This window comes from Festucalex cinctus, chromosome 1 (genome assembly GCF_051991245.1).
Source record: "Festucalex cinctus isolate MCC-2025b chromosome 1, RoL_Fcin_1.0, whole genome shotgun sequence".
NCBI classification, from domain to species: domain Eukaryota; kingdom Metazoa; phylum Chordata; class Actinopteri; order Syngnathiformes; family Syngnathidae; genus Festucalex; species Festucalex cinctus.
The window spans coordinates 37,661,406-37,680,947 of NC_135411.1; the positions used below are offsets into that span (position 1 = coordinate 37,661,406).

Here is a 19,542-nt window from a genome sequence, read left to right on the forward strand (position 1 = left end):
CTGAGTGTTTGATATCCACGTGTTTTCTACGTCGCCTTTAGTTATCCGCTTTTTGCGTTTTGTGTTTTGGTTTTGTTTATTCGCGTAGTGCGGTTTTTGTAGCCCTCGGGTATATTTTTGTTACCATCTCACCTTGCAGCTTGTGCAAGCGTCTTTGTTAACTGTATTTTTTTCTTTCCTGGCTTCGTCCAGCATTTTTTGTTCTAGTACTTGTTAAATAAATTTGTTGTATTGTCTCTCTGTGTTCTGTGTTTTTGGGATCTGTCATCCGGTCCTACCGGAAACCCTAACACCTGTCCACTGCTCCATTTCTTGTCCGAAACTCAACTGGCCACGCCGACGCGCGGTGCGCTGTTCTAAAAATAGTAGTTTGGGGGTAATTGTGAACATCCCTATTGCATGAAGCATCCTTAGAGATGGATCATGTCGATCCCATTGCAAATGCTCTTGTTATACGACGGGAACTTGAAATATTTCTCTCACTGAATTTCTGCTCCACTTCACTTAACAGCTCAGACACAAATCATGCTCAAATTGAATTATTGGTCCATTTTCAAGTGTTGATTTCCACAATATTTTTGTGTATTTTTTGTGTTCCTCCTGTGTTTGTAAAGAAAATACAAACAAAGAAGCGGAGTATCTTCTGAACGTATCGTAAACTGGTACACACAGAAGGAATATACAAAATTTAAGATTTTTTAGATTTGGCAGACCCCACACATCAAGATTTTTTGTAATTTTTTTAAGGGCATTGAACAGTTTTGGTTGTATTGTGTGTGGAGTGCTCAGATAATCAGCAACACAGACAAACACACCCCCCCACACACGCACATGCCCATGCACAAATATTCTATTCCACCAACAGAATCCAGTCATCTGCGGGAAAGCTTTCTCATGATCATGTGACTTCACATACACAAAGACGACCAGGCACTTCCAGGCATGTGCTGATGGTTGCAAAATGTTTCCGAAGAGGACCGAAGAAGGAAGTGGAGGCACAGCCAGTGGTAAAAAGTAACCTTTAGGTTTCAAAAGGTTCCTTCAGAAAGAAATGTATATTCCTTACTCATTTGCATGCACAATTGCAAGCTGGTAATGTCTACAATGAAATAAGTGCTTTGAAAATGCTTCGGAAAATAATTCCTGCCACCTAAGGGAACCCACGTTTTGACGTTCTTGGTCGGGAAGGGGTTACCTTGTGACAAAAACAGCCCAATTCTCTTTAGGTATGTACGTGGCTTTAGACACAGTACAGCTTTCCCTCTTTTTCTCCAGAAATTTAGAGAGCTAGATGAGTGACTGTGCTACATAACTGTTTTATGCCATAGGACTGTTGGGGACCTCTGCGTCTTGCCGAAGGGCATCTCAGCAGGGCTTTGAAAGTGAACCGTCCTTTCTCTAGCAGTCCCAAGGTTTAATTCAAGGCACTTCTTCCTAAGCGCGATAGCTACTTACAGTTTTGCCGTAAGCAACTTTTCATATCAAAACATTTTCTATTAAAATCGACCCCTCCTTTTGTTTTTATATTAGTCGCTCTCGTGCTATATAAATAAAGATGACTTGACTTGATTGAAACATACTTTTAAGGGTCAGACACAGCCAGTGGTAAAGTCAACCTTTAGGTTTCAAAAGGTTCCTTCAGAAAGAAATGTATGCCCCTTACTCATTTGCAACAAACAGATTGTAAAGAACTCTGAAAAACATCTATCTTGTTTATTATTATTTTTTACATAGACCACTTTTGCTACGTTCTCACCAAATCCGAAAAGGCGAACTGGAACGCTTCATTCGCGAGCGTTTCACCGCGTAGAGTGTTTATGGAACGATTGCCACTCATTCGCGCTTTCGTGCACAGCAGAGCGGAGGAGGCGTGTCCCTTGGTGAACAAGGAAGTGGAGCACCTTTAGCGAGTCAACAAAAAGTGGCCGCCGCCAACTACTTCCACTTCTTTCCTGGGACAAAACAGCTGTGGCACTATTTTCTCCTCTTTTGAGGTACGTGATAGCACTTTCGTTTTTTGTAGTGGCAATCTGGCGGCCGGCATTTGTGCTAAAAATAGCTTTGGCATCAATAATAAGCACTGCTGCTAACTCGGTACAGTTCAAAAGCAAGTAAACAGACTTACCAGCACTTTCTTGATCATCATTCTGTCACGGCTGGCCATGTTTTTGCGCTCGGGGTGACTATAGCGAGGACGCTGTGTGTGACGTTGCCCATACTCGAAGCCGATTGGCTGACGCGAAACGCGAAAAAAGTTCAATTTTTTTAACTTCGACAAATATGCGAATGTGCGGATTTTCGTCGCGAATGTGCAGATTTTCGTTGCCACGCACCGCGAAACGCGTCCTCCGCGCCGCCCCACGCACTTTCGTTCCGTTGCGCGTGAACTCCATTGACTACAATGCAAACGCGCCGCCGAATCGCCATCCCTCGCTTTTGGTGAGAACGCAGCATAAGGCATGTTATGTTGACCAAGACTATTGTAGCCTGACAATCCACACCACATTCTAGAAAGAAAGAAAGAAAGAAAAAAAGAAAGAAAGAAAGAAAGAAAGAAAGAAAGAAAGAAAGAAAGAAGGCTTCCGTTGACCGCCGTTCGGCTCCGTTCAAAACGAACTGTGCAATCAAATTTGTTAATTTGCTGTGATGTATTCTTCATGAGTAACAGCACTCTTCGGCAGCGAGAGCCCATCCTCATATAACATTCAAAATGGCGCATGGAATGGACGGAAGGACGGACAGACTTATTTGAAAAGATGTGTACCAAGACCACGGACTCACATACCCCCCCTAGCAAAAAGTATGGAATCACCAGTCTTGGACGAGCACTCACTCAGACGTTTTATTCTGGAGCTCAAACTCAGATAAAAAGCATGAAACAGTCGTAAGGTCATTCCAAAGTGCAACATCTTGGCTTTCAGAAACACTAAATGAAATGAAGAAAAAACATTGTGCTGGTCATAATGTATGAATGACTAAAAATGCCACTTAATCACCGTCGCGAAAAGTGAAGTAATCGCCGGCCATTTTATGTTGCCACACAAAACATCAAAAGGAAAAAAATAATAATAATTCCTTCTTTATTTCCTTCTGCCAGGAGGTGGCAATACCACTACAATGAAAAATATGTTCGTACACGTCTCCAAACCTGGACTGTCATCAAATATGTAACATTTTCAGAAGATGGGATCATCTGGGTCAAGTTACAGCGACTTTTGTCACAGTGAATCATCAGAATTCAGGCTCCGGCCTTCCTGGGTGGAGTTTGCATGTTCTCCCCGTGCCTGCGTGGGTCTTTAACGGTTACTCCGGTCTCCTCCCACATTCCAAAGACATGCATGGCAGGTTAATTGGACATTCTGAATTGTTGCTAGATGTGCTTGTGAGTGTGGATGGTTGTTTTTCTGTGTGTGCCCTGTGATTGGCTGGCAACCAATTCAGGGTGCACCCCGCCTAACTGCCCGAAGCCAGCTGAGATAGGCTCCAGCACCCATGCGGCCCTTGTGAGTAAGCGATTAAGAAAATGGATGTTTGATTTTTGTTTCACTGTTTTTTTGTTGTTGTTTTTCTTTTGTTTTTTTTTAACAAACCTTGAGTTTAAGTTGTGTATAAAATGGCATCTAGGTCAATTCTGTGTTGAAGTTGCATTGTAGCATTGCTTGTAAAATTACGAATATTTGATACTTGTAGGTTGAGTTTGGAGGCTGGATTAACATGTCGAGTCCTATACATTTTAATACTTCACCAAATCAACTTGTGGGCTGGGTTAAACCTCTTTATGGGACTTATCTGGCCGGCGAGCTGCACATTTGACAGCCCTGATTTAAAGGCTGTGCCCTGGGATAGGCTCCAGCACCACACAACACTCAACAATGAAAATGGATGAATGTAATTCGAGGTCATTAAATCTCTTCACAATTTTTCACAAGATAATTGCAGCAGCAAGTGAAGTATCTGTAATTGTTTTAAATCATGGAAATATGTACTTTCATGCATAAGGATTTTAAGTACTCACACAGTAAGAATATTCAAGATCAAGATTGATAATTGTATTTGATCAAACTGTGATGTGACGAGAAACCCATGCCCCTAGTTTCCTGCTGTGAATCATTGCATATGCAGTATGCATTAAAATACACCGTATAGTAAAACATTATGTTGTAATGTATTTTTATTGTTTTATTTTTTTTTATAAATCTAACCAATACAAAAGAGGCTGTACATTTGCCTTCCTGCTCTCCAAATGTAATCATGCCAGGATTTCCGTGGAACTGTGTTCCTTGACAGGCAATTTCCACATTGAAGATGACAATGACGGATGAAAATTGTTAGGGTATAACGAGCATGTTCATGCACAAGTAACCTAAAGCTCATCTCTGAAACATATATGCAAGTATGGGCTAAATGTGCGAATCTCGAATGATGTTTAAACCTGTTCTCCAGGAACTAATGCCTTCAACACATTCTGGGTCTACCCCAGTGACACCTAGAAAACAAACCTGCCCATGTTTATGATCTAATTATTTTTCTCATTTCCTAAAGCTCATTAAATCAGTACTCAATATGTTTTTTCTTAAGTGAAGCACTGTTTGTCCAACCATATGGGGGCAAGCAGCAGCATGTGCCCTGAGAATAGCGAGGCTGTATATATCAGTAAAATGACCTTTATTGACCTTTGTCCATGTTGTGAAATAAAGTTGTGTAATTGAAACACCACTTAAATAAACAGAAAGAAATAAGACAACACAATGGTCAGTGGTTAGCGCGTCTATCTCTGAGTCGCGAGGCCCTGTGCTTGCCTGGGTTTTCTCTATGTACTCCCACTCTCCCCTGCTTTCCCAAACCATTTTACAAAGTAGCAAACAAACCATGAGGACCACCTGGACAAGACATGAGTTCCAAAGGGGTCACAAGGGACAGAGCTGACGAGAACTGGTGGACACAAAACTCGACTGAGACATAAGAAACAATCCATAAGGAAATAAGACCATTACATGACGCAAAACTAAATATCTAAAAAAACACGCACACACACACACACGCACACACAAATCATGACACTTGTGGCTTTCCACAATGTCAACACAATCCAAAAGTCTTTCTATGTGGCCCATCCCGATAATCCTTCCCAGAAGTGGAAGGGAAGGATTACTTTAAAAATGTATTCCAATACTGTTATGTTGGATCCCAAAAACGCAGACACAAATAATAGCTTTGACAATTATTTATTTGTACAACAAAATTTGAACTGCAGGTGAGGCAACAATCAAGACGCATCCGCACTAACAGTGACATGACAAAGAGAACGAAGGCCAGGGGTGTATTTCACAAAGCAGCTTTAGTGAGAAACATGGGTAAAGAAACCCTGAAAAGTGGTAAGCATGTTTCAGAAAGGCAGGTAACTGAAACCAAAGGATAAGAGGGAACTCTAGCCTGTTTCATAAAAAGAGGTCATTTAAGCTCTCGGTCAGTTACTGTAGTAACATGGTCCATGAACCTAACCTGGTCGGTAGCAGGTTTGTCACAATGAACCTCAAGTTTTTCCCCGCCTCCTTTCAGCCACACACGACAATTCATTTCCTCATTCATTCAGTCCGCTGCGGCGACTTTTTGCGTAAATACGCCTGCAGTCTATAGAGTAAAGTCCACTTTTGTCACCAACATGGCATGTCCTTTTGACAATGAACCTATTAATGAAGGTGCCGCAATACTGCAGAGGGAATTAAATATTCGTTGCGAGAATGTTATCAGACCGCCTATATATGCTGGCAGATCCGCACAGTTACCTTATTGAGCGATACTGTTTCACATCACAGTCCATCTTGTACATGCACAACTTAACAGATGTTCGGCAAATCTTGCACACACTTGTAGTTTTCTCTTCGTCGCTCTTGTAAAAACCGAACCAAGTGTTCGTCTTCTGGGCTCTGGGTGGAGGGGCGGGGCCGTTGGTTGCCTTCGGTGCTGGTTGGTGTCGGTTCGCTTCCCCGCCTGGGCGACCATGTAAGTTTGTGTGTGTGTTTGTGTGAGTGAGTAAAAATAAATAAATAAATAAATAAAAAGTCTTCGTCTTCTGCAGCAGATATAATGTGCGCGAGTCAGCAGCGTAGCGTTTGACCGAAGTAGCAAACAGGCGCTGATGTGGAGGTGTGGAACCGTCACTTGCCTTAGGTGCCGGTTGGCGTGGGACGGGTTTGCTTTGCCGCCTGGGAGACCATGTAGGTTTGTGAGTGAGTGAGTGAGTGAGTGAGTGAGTGAGTGAGTGAGCGAGCGAGCGAGCGAGTGAGTGGGGGGAAAAAAAACAGTTGGTGACGTGTAAAATGCCTGCCCGTCTGTTGCGGGGTCCTGTGCGCCTTCTGATGACGTCACATACCGCAGCTTCACTGTAGTAGCTGTAGTAGCATGACATCATCAGCAAGCGCGCCAGCCACCAAACGAAGGACCCCAAAACAATGAGCGGAAGCAGATGTGAGCAGCTTAAGGGAGAGGATGTGTATTTATTTATAAGCACCTCGATTTCACGATTTAGCTAATTTCCACATCGTGGCACTTTAAATTGACAAATTAATTGAATTAATTCGATTTATTGCCCAGCCCTAATTTCATATTAAATCAAGTGCGCTTCTCCCTCGCAGGATCTAAATGTGCACAAATCACCCAGGAACACTGCGACACTGGGAGGTGGACTTGCTAACCAGTCAACCAAATAGCCACCTCTAATTACTACTACTACTACTACTACTACTACTATTATCATCATTATTATTATTATTATTATTATGGCCCTTGGCCCCTCACACACAGGACACTCCGACTCTCAAAGACTTTCTTTTGGGATTACTCACACAACAGATTCAAATGAACTTCTGCAAAAAGCTCCAACTACGACTGTGGTTTGGAATATAGAAGAGTTATAGCACATTGATACTTCACATTCATGGTATGGAGAAAAAAATCCCCCCTAGGTGCCATGTGGAAAAAGTACTCCATGCACATCTAAATCAGAACAATGTGGACTTATCAGATCCGTTTAACAATGCCACCCGACTTCACCACCAAGTAATCAGTGGATAGCGTCCTTCCACACTCCATCTGAATCTCAAGGATGGCCACTTAATCACTGATATGTCTACTAAGTAAGTGGTTGATGCTTGTATTTCTTGAAGACACACCACCGACTGATACACTGCAACACTACACAAGATTTTTCAGTCCATGTCCAAACAGTCTATTTGTTCTTTCACACCTACAACGTACTACAGTTTGTGCGCTGTCACGTCCGATTTACATTATCACTGGAGGAGTATACCGCATACGGTGTCCACATTGTAACGTACAGGGCGTGTTTGTTTCGAAATATTTCCACTCGAGCCCGGTTCCAAAAGTGATCGGTTTCAGGCTCTGAAACCGCGCCGCCGTGTGGACGAACTGCCCAAACTTGAAAAATTGAAACGGGCTTTCGTGTGGACGGGGCTTTAGTCTCCTGTCTTTTGTTCAGCCTTTGTCTGTCCATTGTTTGTGTGTTTGCTGTTGGAGTCGCTGTTGATGCGCTGTTGTTTCCCCACGTCTTGCCAAGTCACTTAATTTTTGAACTGTGTTGTTTTTGTTGCCAGTCAATTTCATGTTCAGCACCTAGTTTTTGTTCAATAAAAGAAAAGCCTCAACCTCGCCCCAAACCTTAACACAGGGATTCTCTAACCCTGCCAGTATGAATGCAAACACATGCAAATAAACACACATACTTTACATTGCATGTCAAGTCAATAATCTTGGCGTTTATAAGATCCAGAAGTTATTTTGTGTTGGAAAGTGGATTTTTTAAAAAAAACACAAAAAAAACAGAGCCAGCTGAGATAGGCGCCAGCATCCCCCGCGACCCTTGAGAGGAATACGCGGTCAAGGAAATGGATGGATGGATGGAAACGAAAAAAAACAAACCTTTGTAAAAAGTGTCAATTGCGGGGCTTCAGGAAAACATTTTGTCACTGTCCAGAGACAGCAAATATTTCAACCCAGCTCTTCCAGTTTACTCCCATAATTGGCTCTCTGTATAGAGCAAAAGTGGACATATCTCAGGGTTTCCCTCCATCAGTGTGACGGCTAATAATTAGAGGAAAGAAACAGTCTGTTCCTTCAATTAAATAAGTGCAACAAAACAATGGACTGCCTTCTTTTTGTGAAGCAGGATAGGGAGTGCACTCTCAACCCCTTTCACAAATAAGACACTGTGCAGCGAGCACAGTTGAGTGTTTGAGATTGATCCATTAATTTGGGGGGAGAATGCCTGCCCAATTTTAATTTATTTTAGCCTCTTTCTGTGTTAAGTAAGACTTTATCAACATTAACACAAATAATAGCACAATAAAATACATTAATTCAAATCAAATGTGCTTTATCCCACCAGCACTCTGAACAAGTGAAAACTCAGAAAGGTATCATTTATATTATGAAATGTATCTGTTTTCATTGATTTAAAAAAAAAAAAAAAAAAAAAAAAAAAAAAACATGTTCACCTTTGCACATGTTGTTGGAAATGATGTGATTTTATCTTCATTTATCAGAATAAATATATTCAACCTTCCATTTTCTACTTCTTATGCTGTTCAGAGCTTACTTTGGACTTTGCACATACTGGAGTGATCGTCAGTCAGTCACAGGGCATATAGAATATAGTGAAACAACCATACACTGTTACAGTACATTCACACCTTCGGGCATTTTCGAGTATCCAATGTGTGTGTATGAAGAAAACTCACACAAGCACAGGGAGAACACACAATCGCCACACTGTGAGGTCAGAGCAGCCATTCGAAACCACAACCTTTGACCTTGAGACGCATGTGAGCTACATGTGCAACCAATATTAGTTTTAATTCTTGAATAGTTTTAATGTTTAGTTTTCTGAATACTCAAAAGTAAAACTTACATCAATGTTTTACATAGGTATTATTGGCCCACATATTTTCAACACTATGATTGGTTCTTGAGGTTCATATGCAGTGTTCCCTCTAAGTTGTGCGCGTGTGCAATCGTGCAGTGCTCTCACCCTCTCAGCCCACAGCAAATGTCCTGCAGCACATTAAAAATATATATCCTAACCTGAGATGTATTTACTGTTTGTATGTTTTAGATTATATTCCTATAAATACATTGAACTTTATTCAGCATATGGTTAACTGAGTCGGAAAGAAAAATGTGACAAAAATCAATCAATCAATAAATAAAAGCTTGAATGCAAGGGGAGCACCCATGTCGTGTCGTGGGACAGAGCGGCTCTGACCAAAATGAATGGGCAACACAAATAGTTTTGAGAATTATGCTTAAAATGACTGGTGTGATTAAAATAAGTACCAAACTAGGGCTGATTCTAATCGGGTCACAAACCTGATATATAAGTGGTTTGAATTTTTTTGTAACAATTTCTGATCTCAGGTTTTGGACAGGTGTGATACTGGTTTGGCCGTCATGTGTATGTCTGATGTTGCCAAGGGCTTCTTACTGTATATAAATGGAAATGGACAAACAGTTGGGTTTACTTTTCACAGCCAGATGGGCTTTGCTTTAACTTCATTGTTCATGGTTCTGACAACATTTTAGGTAGCACTCACAGATGGCTATAGCTTATGAGAAAATTTATAAATGCATTCTACCAATGAAATCTGCATGTAAGCGCTTCTTGCAGAATTATTGGTACAACCATATGCTACACACGGCATTTTCACTGGAGATATAACATGAAAACACTGCGGAAAAATCAATATTTTCAAGTTTGGTGGGCTTAGTGGGTGGCAACGTAAGATGGCCGCCGGTGGCTCCGCTTCTTGCTATGGTCAATAAGTAACATTGTGAGTCAATTCATATATTAGTCCGTGGATGTTGTTCACCGTAGTCCAAGGAACGCTCAAGAAGTTTGTGTGACTGCACAGACACACGGAAAATTCGAGGGAACATTGTTCATGTCTTAGGCCAACACCGTCTGTTGATCTACTCCTCAGTTTTATACAAACCACTGCAATGTGGTTTCACAGTTTGTGTAGTACATGTAGAACTGAGAGATGTGTATGTTGAGCCTGCGTGTATGCATCTATTTGTGGGTATGTGGTCTTTTAGCTTCCACGCATGGCAGAGCAAGGCAATTGAACACCGGCTGTGACAGTCATTCTGTGTCCTTGCGGAGCTCAAATGTCAGCAGAAAAGGCTGGAAACTTAAAGCTATGGGGGAAAAAAACTGTTCAACTGACATTTGGTCAGCTTTTACTTAACAATATTGAAAGCACTTCTTAAAATTGCATGTACTATGTACATATCTCCAGGCAGTTGGATTTACCATTGAGCTTTAAAAGTCCAAAAGTCTATTCAGAAGTAGTGAAATTAACTTTTCACCATGTGAATACTAATAACTGAATGAAGACTCTCATTACAGGGACAGTTGGTGAAATGTTTCTGTGCATTTAATGAACAAACTACAAGTTGGTGTACATTTTCAATGAAGGCTGTCTGACAAACAAACAATTTTAATTTGGCATGAAAATCAATTTTTACATTTTCCTTTCTATCTCAACTGGGATACTTCTTTTTTTTTTTTTTTTTTACGGGGGATTACACACTGAACTGGCCACCTCACCAGCCAATCAAATAGACTAATAAACATTTTTACTCACATTCCTATTTAAAGACAATTTTATCTTAATTAAACACGTTTTTGGAATGTGGGAGAAACCCCAAGCAGGTAAGGGGATAGCATTTATAATTCCACACAGGGAATCCAAAGCCCTGATTTTAACCCACCTTAACAGTGGCCCAGTGATTAATTATCATTCATCCTATTGGAATGCTGCACATATTTGTACATTTTTTTTGCTTGAGGGTAAATCCTTCCAACATGAATGGATTGAACAAGATAAAGCCAAAAAAATGTCAAATATTCAATTAGATTTTATACTGCAACAAAACCATAATAAGGAAAAAAAATAGAAAAAAGTAATATAAGTAATAAGGAAAGAAAAAATAGAAAAAAGTAATACGTTCTTAAGAGCTTAAATAATACAGTATTAAGATCCTGAATATGAACAATTGTAACCTATCATAGTATGTCACTAATATGCAGATCTGGTCCAGTGGCATTTGTGGCAGGCCCACCACAACATGGTTCTTGGTGGCTGACCCAAAAAGGTTTCATGCAAGACCCTGCCACGACATCTGAACTTTGAAGCAAATGTGATTACCCAGTGTGTAGTAGTAGATCGAAGTAAGTAATACATTTTAAATCATTTAATTTTCTCCATGAGTTGGAACCTTATTATGGTCAAGGGATTTGTGTGTCCACATGATCCTAAGTTGTTTGTGGGTTTATGCTCCTGTTATGTTCATCCTGGGCACAGGGGTCCGAGGTGAAGGACAGAGAGAATATTACAAGGCCGCTTCTGTCAAAATTTGATGGATGACATTCTTAATTAGATTAGGGGGGTCATGTGTGGGTCATGACCCCTCCCTAATGAAGATTAATGACCCTTTAATGACTTCCAGATGTCATATAATGAGGGTTAATGACCCTTAATGACTTCCTGATGTCATTTAATGAGGGTTAATGACCCTTAATGACTTCCTGATGTCATTTAATGAAGATTAATGACCCCTAATGACTTCCTGATGTCATTTAATGAAGATTAATGACCCTTAATGACTTCCTGATGTCATTTAATGAAGATTAATGACCCTTTAATGACTTCCAGATGTCATATAATGAGGGTTAATGACCTTTAATGACTTCCAGATGTCATTTAATGAGGGGTAATGACCTTTAATGACTTCCGGATGTCGTTTAATGAGGATGAATGACCTTTAATGACTTCCGGATGTCGTATAATGAAGATGAATGACCTTTAATGACTTCCGGATGTCGTTTAATGAAGATGAATGACCTTTAATGACTTCCAGGTGTTATATAATGAAGATGAATGACCCTTAATGACTTCCTGATGTCATTTAATGAAGATTAATGACCCCTTAATGAAGATGGATGATGTGTAGGTGGTGTTCCTACCTGTTTTTGCAGATATCATGGCTGACCCGGGTTCAAATGCTAATTGTTTGGTTAACTTCCGGATCCGGTGCACGCCCCCCTAGATTGAGTGAATAATGAATAATAATGAGATTGAATGACGTGATCGGAGGGAGTGGTTTAGTATGGGTAAAAAGGATATAACAAGCGCTTCAACAGTCCGATAGAGCTACAGCGAGGATGGCGGGGAAAATCAATGTAATCAGCGAGACAAATGTTTCAGTGCAGATGGGACGCACTGGGACCGACTCGATTTTGGATGCGCCGCGTAAGAAGCAGATGTTTTTGCAACGTATTCAGAAACCCCCCGCAGAGTCTTTGGAGGAAATATGGTCTTTGGATCCATCTGCCTCATGGGGATACCGCTTCCTTTACGAGATGGGTGAGCTGTGTCTGTATTTTAGCATGGACGGTGTTGAAAATACATCACCTAGTGGCTATGGGACTCTAAACTCTAATGACTGGGGTATATTAAATCAACTGGTACCTCGAGTGTTGAAAGAATGTATGAAGTCGTCTGAACCATGGAATGTTTTAACATTTACATGGGTCTCGAGGACAACGCCTACAGGTCGTTGGTTTTTTAAGGTGAAAATTGATTCTAACAACCTGATAGAGACTGGTGATCGCACAAATCAGAATGAACTGTTTTTTACTTTGGAAGCATTTAACACTGAATGTGGTGTTTTTTTGAGGGTTTTGACCCTACCGTTGGCTGAATTGAATGAGAGGATGGATGCGCACTCTGAAAAAATCTCCACCCTCTTTTTGGACAGCCGGCATTGGCGAAACATTGTGGGTGTAAGGAAGGCGTTGACGTTTGAGTAGTCAACGCCCCTATGAACCGCCTACTCTGACGTCATAAGCCAACCCCCCTCAAGGACAGCCCCCCTACCACTTAGACAATGGGAAAATACGCCTCTTTACAACAAATCCCTCCCATATAACCGCCCCTATGTAATATAAGAGCAGGAGTCTCCAGCCGGACTACACTTTGCCTGAAAAAGCCAACGACGACAACGATGCCTCCTACCAGACAGAGTTCCAGACGCCTGGCAACATCGTGGACGCCTCTGGGTGCCCGGAGTGTGGTGCCTCTGGTGGAAGGATCGCGGCTTAAAGTCTCAAAAGGTACGCAGACAGAGAGCTCTGACTTTGAGGAGGGAAAGGACGTTGAGGCAGCCGCGACCCACCTTGAGCGAGAGCAGTTGGACTGTTCTCAGTACCCCGCGACTGCCGACGAGAACACCCCTCCGCCGGAGAACTCTCAAGAAGTGCAGCTGACCGATGAGTACATTGCCTCGCTGGAGTATTCACAACTGCTGATGACTCCTGAGGAACTCAATACCCGGCATGAACACCTACCTCCTCAGCAGCCTCAGGAGTCTCAGCAGCAGCAGCCTCAGCAGCAACTAACCTCTGACGGGGACGTTGTGGAGGGGTGCCCGCCAACAGCCTTGCCTTCACCTACAAACCTTGACAAGGACTGGGACCTTGTCTGGAACGGGCCCCCGGACAGTTGGCTGTGTCGGGATAAGTACAACTGTATAAAACAGACTATAGGACATCTCCTCAATCAAGTTATAGTTAAATACAGTAGAGATGAATGTAATGGCTGTTTAATCAACCATCCCAGCCAGAGGCAGCACCAGTGTCTAGAAATAGACGATGATGAGTATTTTAGGAAACATTATCATCGTGTGATAGCATTGTTGTGCACACCTAAATTCCTCCCCAGCATTCATTACATGTTGAACTTGCTTCATCTGACTACTGACATTAAGAAGGTCAAGACAGCGGCCGAGATTGTCCTGCTAGATCTCGAGCAAGAGAAGAAGATACTCGACAAGCTCGAGCAACTGGACGCCCTTGAAGGCCCCGGATCGCTGTCGAACGACCTCAAGACTCTGCTGGACAAGTACTACAATTCTAAATAGAGACACACGATGGGGAATATCTTCAGAAAATTGTTGTTTCGATATTACGGTTTGTGTAATTGGGCGGACATTCTGGAGAGAACCATTCTACATACTTCTGACCGAGACGGACGAATTGACAAAATGTTGTTGATTATGCAAAAAGTCAGATCATTGTCTCATTCGCTATTTCATGTATCTTGGGATTGTTTTGTCAGACGTGTTGTGAACGAGAGTCATTCGGGTTTGGCCAATACAATTAAAGCCGTTCTGGATGCATGGTGTGATGACGTGGGTGTAGGTCACCTGGTAACAATTTTGACTCTGTTTGTTGATTCTGCAAAATACTGTCTAGAAAATAACTACCCTTTAGACTTACCTGTTGAATTAAAAGAATTTCAAACCGTCGTTGAATTAAAAGTTAGTCCCTATGTCTTATCCCGAGTCCTTGAGTATATTAATTCTTAGTATTGCCTTTTAGTATTATGCATGTAATCATTTTTACTATTGTGTATGATTATACTATGGAAATCATGTAATAAACCAAAAAAACAAAAGAAGTCATGTCTGTGTGAATTTATCAATAAATAATCGTTGCATATATCCTTTAAATTCATTTTCTGATGATGATGGCTGAGAGGAAGTGTATGGAGAAGCTTTACTACGATGCCTCACACCCGGCCAGTTTTGGTGGTGTAGAGCGTTTACACTTAGGTGTACAGGATGTTACGGGTAAAAAAGTAAATCGTGATCGAGTCAGGGGTTTCTTAATCGAGCAAGATGCCTACACCTTACACAAGCCCGCTAGAATCAATTTCCCACGAAACAGGGTTTTTGTCCCAAGGGCGCTGAATCAATTTCAGGCAGACCTCTGCGATATGCAGGCCCTGGCTGGCGTCAACGATGGATTTAAATATTTACTGACCGTCATCGATGTTTTTTCAAAAAAAGCCTACGTACGCATTTTGAAGGATAAGACGGCTCCGCAGGTAGTTAAAGCTTTTGAATCTGTTTTGTCTGAGAGTGGGACGCCTCGAAAAATACAGACCGACGCGGGTAAAGAATTTTTTAACAGACATTTTCAGAACCTGATGAAAAAACACAACATTGTTCATTTTGCTACTGCCAGTGATCTGAAAGCCCAGGTTGTTGAAAGGTTTAATAGAACTTTAAAAACTAGAATGTGGAGATATTTTACGGCCAGAAACACACGCAGGTATATCGACGTCGTACAAGATTTAGTAAGTAGTTATAACGAAAGCTACCATAAAAGTATAAAAATGAAGCCCAATCAAGTTACTGACGGAAATACTCAACAGGTTTTCCAGAATCTATACGGTAATATGCCGATAGAGCAAAGTGGGAAATTAAAAATGCGTTTTAAAACAGGAGATGTGGTGAGGATATCTAAATTAAGAGGAGTGTTTGATAAAAAATACGAGCAGAGCTTTACGGACGAATTGTTTACCATATCTGAATGTCTTCCTCGTTTTCCACCCGTCTACAAACTGAAAGATTATGACGGGGATGTCATAGAAGGATCGTTTTACGAAGGTGAATTACAGAAGGTGAGCGTATCAAAAGACCACACATTCCATATTGAGAAAATCCTTAAAAGGCGCACGGTGAGGGGGCAGAGACAATTCCTCGTTCGTTGGAAGGGATGGCCCTCGAAATTCGATAGCTGGGTCCCCGCTTCTCAGATTGTAGACGTTTAAAAAAGAGTTTCAAATACAACTTGTATCAGAAGCCGGCATGGATCCCTTACACGATGGAGGATTCTACGTTACTCTACCTTCTAACGCTAGTATGGATGTGTATACGGACAACACAATCTCACAGTTCAGAGTGAATTTGGCCCAACACATTGATCTCGAAGGAAGTTGGGAGGTGGCCCTGACTGAGATTTCATACCCTCGTAGTTGGATAAACGTACCCGAAAACCAGACTACTTTCTATATAAAAGATATGACGCTTTCCAAAGCTAAGGATGCAAAGAACTCCGAGACAGCTAGGGGGTCTGATAAAAACGAATTTGTAACCCACACCTTAGATATTACATCCGGGGAATATGAAGATCTTGACAAGCTACGAGAGGCGGTTCTGTATATTATAAAAAATAAAATAGGCAACCAAATTTTACTCCATTACGATGTTAATATGCGGAAATTTCTTTGGATGTCGTCAACCGGTTGTTATAAGATCCGCTTTAATGCACCGTTGGCTTACATACTTGGTATGAAGGAAGGACAATGGTTTACTATAAAACCTAATTGGTTACCTGCCCCGTACCCAGCCGATATAAAGGCGGGTCAATACCATTTATACGTTTATACAGACGTGGTGCAACACCAGACGGTAGGGGATGCCTATGCTCCGTTATTGAGGACTGTTCCGATCGAAGGGAGATACGGGGAGTTTATTTTTAAAACTTTCAACCCTGCTTACTACCTGCCTATTAGTAGGAGACATATTGAAGAAGTAGGAATACAGATTAAGACGGATCAGAATCAGCCGGTTAATTTTAAATACGGAAAGATAATTATTACCCTGCATTTTAAACCGAGGTAAAAAACAATGGTCGTGATGGAGACACACCCTGACCTGTATCGCTTTGTTAATTATTACGAAACCCAAGCAGGAGGGTCGCTTCCGGGTTTTCACGGGGCCCCTGTGCAATATGGGCGAGGTTTGGGCTCCATTTTTTCTAAACTTTTCCGTTTTGTCGTACCTTTAGTCAAAAAAGGTTTTACAGTAGCGAAACCTCACCTGCAGTCGGCGGCTAAAAATATTGCCATGGATGTAGCAGGACGTGCGATGGAAAGAATACAGAGAAGAGAAAAGAATCAAGATGGATCCGGGTTAATGGTTTTGGCTCGAAGACCTTCGAGGAGACCGATAGGTCAGAGACTGGTTACTCATAAAAAGCGTAGGCGTGCAGTCAAAAGGAAATCAGTCTCAAGAAGGAAGCGCCGAAGAAGCAACGCCGACATTTTCTCTTAAACAATCTGACGAAAATGGCTCTTTTACATCACAAGTCGCAAGAATGCACTCTGTCGGAATTAGATTTGTTCTCACCCCCAATGACCCAACTTTCGATAGAACAAAGCCAATACGTCGAAATTTCACCCTTATCAGCTTTGACGGAGCAAGGACCCATTGAATTCTTCATACCGGGGGACGGTTCTAAATATATGGATCTCTCGGACACAATGCTTTACCTGCGTTTGCGAGTAACACACAGAGACGGCTCTCATCTGGGCCCCACCGACCACGTAGGCATCATTAACTATCCGTTAAACACAATCTTTACCCAAGTAGATGTTACATTAGGGGATAGACTCATCTCACAATCAAGCGCTACTCACCCTTACAGAGCTATGATTGAAACATTGTTAAACTTTTCAGAGGATTCTCTCAAAAGCCAATTTAGCACAGCCATGTTCTTCAAAGATACACGAGGGCGGATGGATTCAACATCGCTCACGGGCAACGATGTTAATGAAGGGCTGGTTCACAGAGCCCAATTGATTGAGGGGTCCAGGGAATTTCAACTCCTAGGCCCCATTCACTCGGATATTTTCTTTTGTGAGAGATACCTCTTAAATAACGTGGATCTAAGGCTAAAGCTAACAAGAGCCAGCGATGATTTTTGTTTAATGAGTCCCCCCGACGCTGATTGCTCTCTGAAGATAATAGGAGCCACCCTTTTTGTAAAAAAAGTAGCGGTCGCACCGGCCGTTTCTTTGGGTCACGCAGCGGCTCTCCACAAAGACAACGCGCTGTACCCCCTATCGAGGATCAACGTAAAGACTTACTCTATACCCCAGTTATCGAGGATCTGCCATCAAGACAATCTCTTTTTGGGACATACGCCAAACTATGTGGTTTTAGCACTCGTCAATCACAGCGCTTTTGTGGGGCGGAAGAATTTAAATCCTTTTAACTTTGCCCACCACAATATTGAATACCTAGCCCTAACTCAAGAAGGGCGGCAGATCCCATCTAAGGCGTTTCAACCCCAATTTAACGCAGGAAACGCAGTGCGCGAGTTTCATAACTTGTTTTCCTCGACGGGGAGGTTTTTAAAAGATTTACCTCTAAGTATAGACCACGAAGACTTTCAACAAGGCTATGCTCTGTTTGCCTTTAATCTAAATCCTAGCCAGGACACAGAGGCTTTATCCCCTGTGTCCAGCGGTACACTCAGATTGGAGATGAGATTCAGGACCCCGCTTCCCCATACCGCCACACTTATTGTGTACGCTTGTTACGACTCTATTTTAGAAATTAACTCGAAGAGGGAAGTGTTAATGGACTATTACTGATTACTGACTATTACTACTATTACTAATCGCCAGTTACAACATGAACTGTCAGCGGCCTGCGGCCCTCATTGTGTGTACTACCTGAGCCACAGAGGGTGTGGAGAGTCTTACCAGGATGTGATGGACTGCTACACCGACGATGTAATCAAGAATGATGCTATGGTATCTGCTTTTGTTCGGCGACACCGGTTTTTTACCTGCAAACCATGCGGAGGACAAAAATCATGTTCTTTCAACAAATTTAAAAAATGTCATTGTCTGTAACGGATTATGTTTTTCAAATCATTTATTCAATAAAAGCAATTTAAAAGGCAATACAGAGTGATGTGTTTTTCCTTACATAAAATAAGTGTCATATTTAAAACCCCTCCCACTTTATAGTCGAAGCAGTCCGTTTTCTTTTCTTTTTCCCGTTTGAAGATTCCTTAACAATGGGATTAGGTATATATGAGCCGTTTTTTAGACGTCTCAACTCCTCGCGTGCATGTGGGTTAGAAACCGTTGTTTCGGGTATATTGAGTTCTGAGAGGGTGTGTAGAAACTCGCTCCAACCTCTAGGACCTTGCGATGAAACATTCTTGCCGATGAGATGTTTGAGTAAATCAGTCATGTGGGATCCTCTGACGGGCTTACCTCTGAAGATGAATTCGCTGCGAGGAGTCCAACCTCTTTCGTCGGTAGACAGTTTTCTTAAAACATAATCGGCGTTTTTACGGTAACGAGGAGGGATTGTTTGGACGATGTCGAGCCAGGCTTCATTCTCCAAACCCGTCGCTTCATCTGATGGGGATGTGTTTGATGTCTCAGCAGGTAGAGTCAGGTTGATTGGTCGTCGTTCGTTTTCCCCTTGTTTGAGCAACCCTAAATATCGTTGCATCAAGGATTGGTACTTTTTAATTTTCTCATACTGGTCGAGAGAACTATCTTCTAGGACCTCCTTCATTTTAAAATCCAAATTACGCTCCGCCGTCTCTCGAATGGTTGGTTCCGGCCTGCTTAAACGTTCCAGTTGGTGAGGTGAGACAAGAAACATTTTCTGAGCTGTTCTCAAACTCATGTTGGTTAAAGTTTATTTATTTATTAGACCGCCTAAAAGACTTCCGAGGACAGGGGCGAATGCCCCCAACAAGGGTAAGATAAAACCACCCTTTTGAATCAAGACCGCACGTTTTTTCTTCAGACTTTTTTTCTTATCGGCCAATTCTCTGATCACCTTCTTTTGCTTTTTTAGCCTCTT

At 41.9% G+C, this 19,542-nt stretch overlaps 1 protein-coding gene across 1 annotated transcript in view; it reads right to left on the minus strand.

Moving 5' to 3' along the window:
- Positions 1-19,542, minus strand: part of rbfox1 (RNA binding fox-1 homolog 1) — a 372,128-nt gene that overhangs the window by 135,459 nt on the left and 217,127 nt on the right. The window lies entirely within an intron of this gene.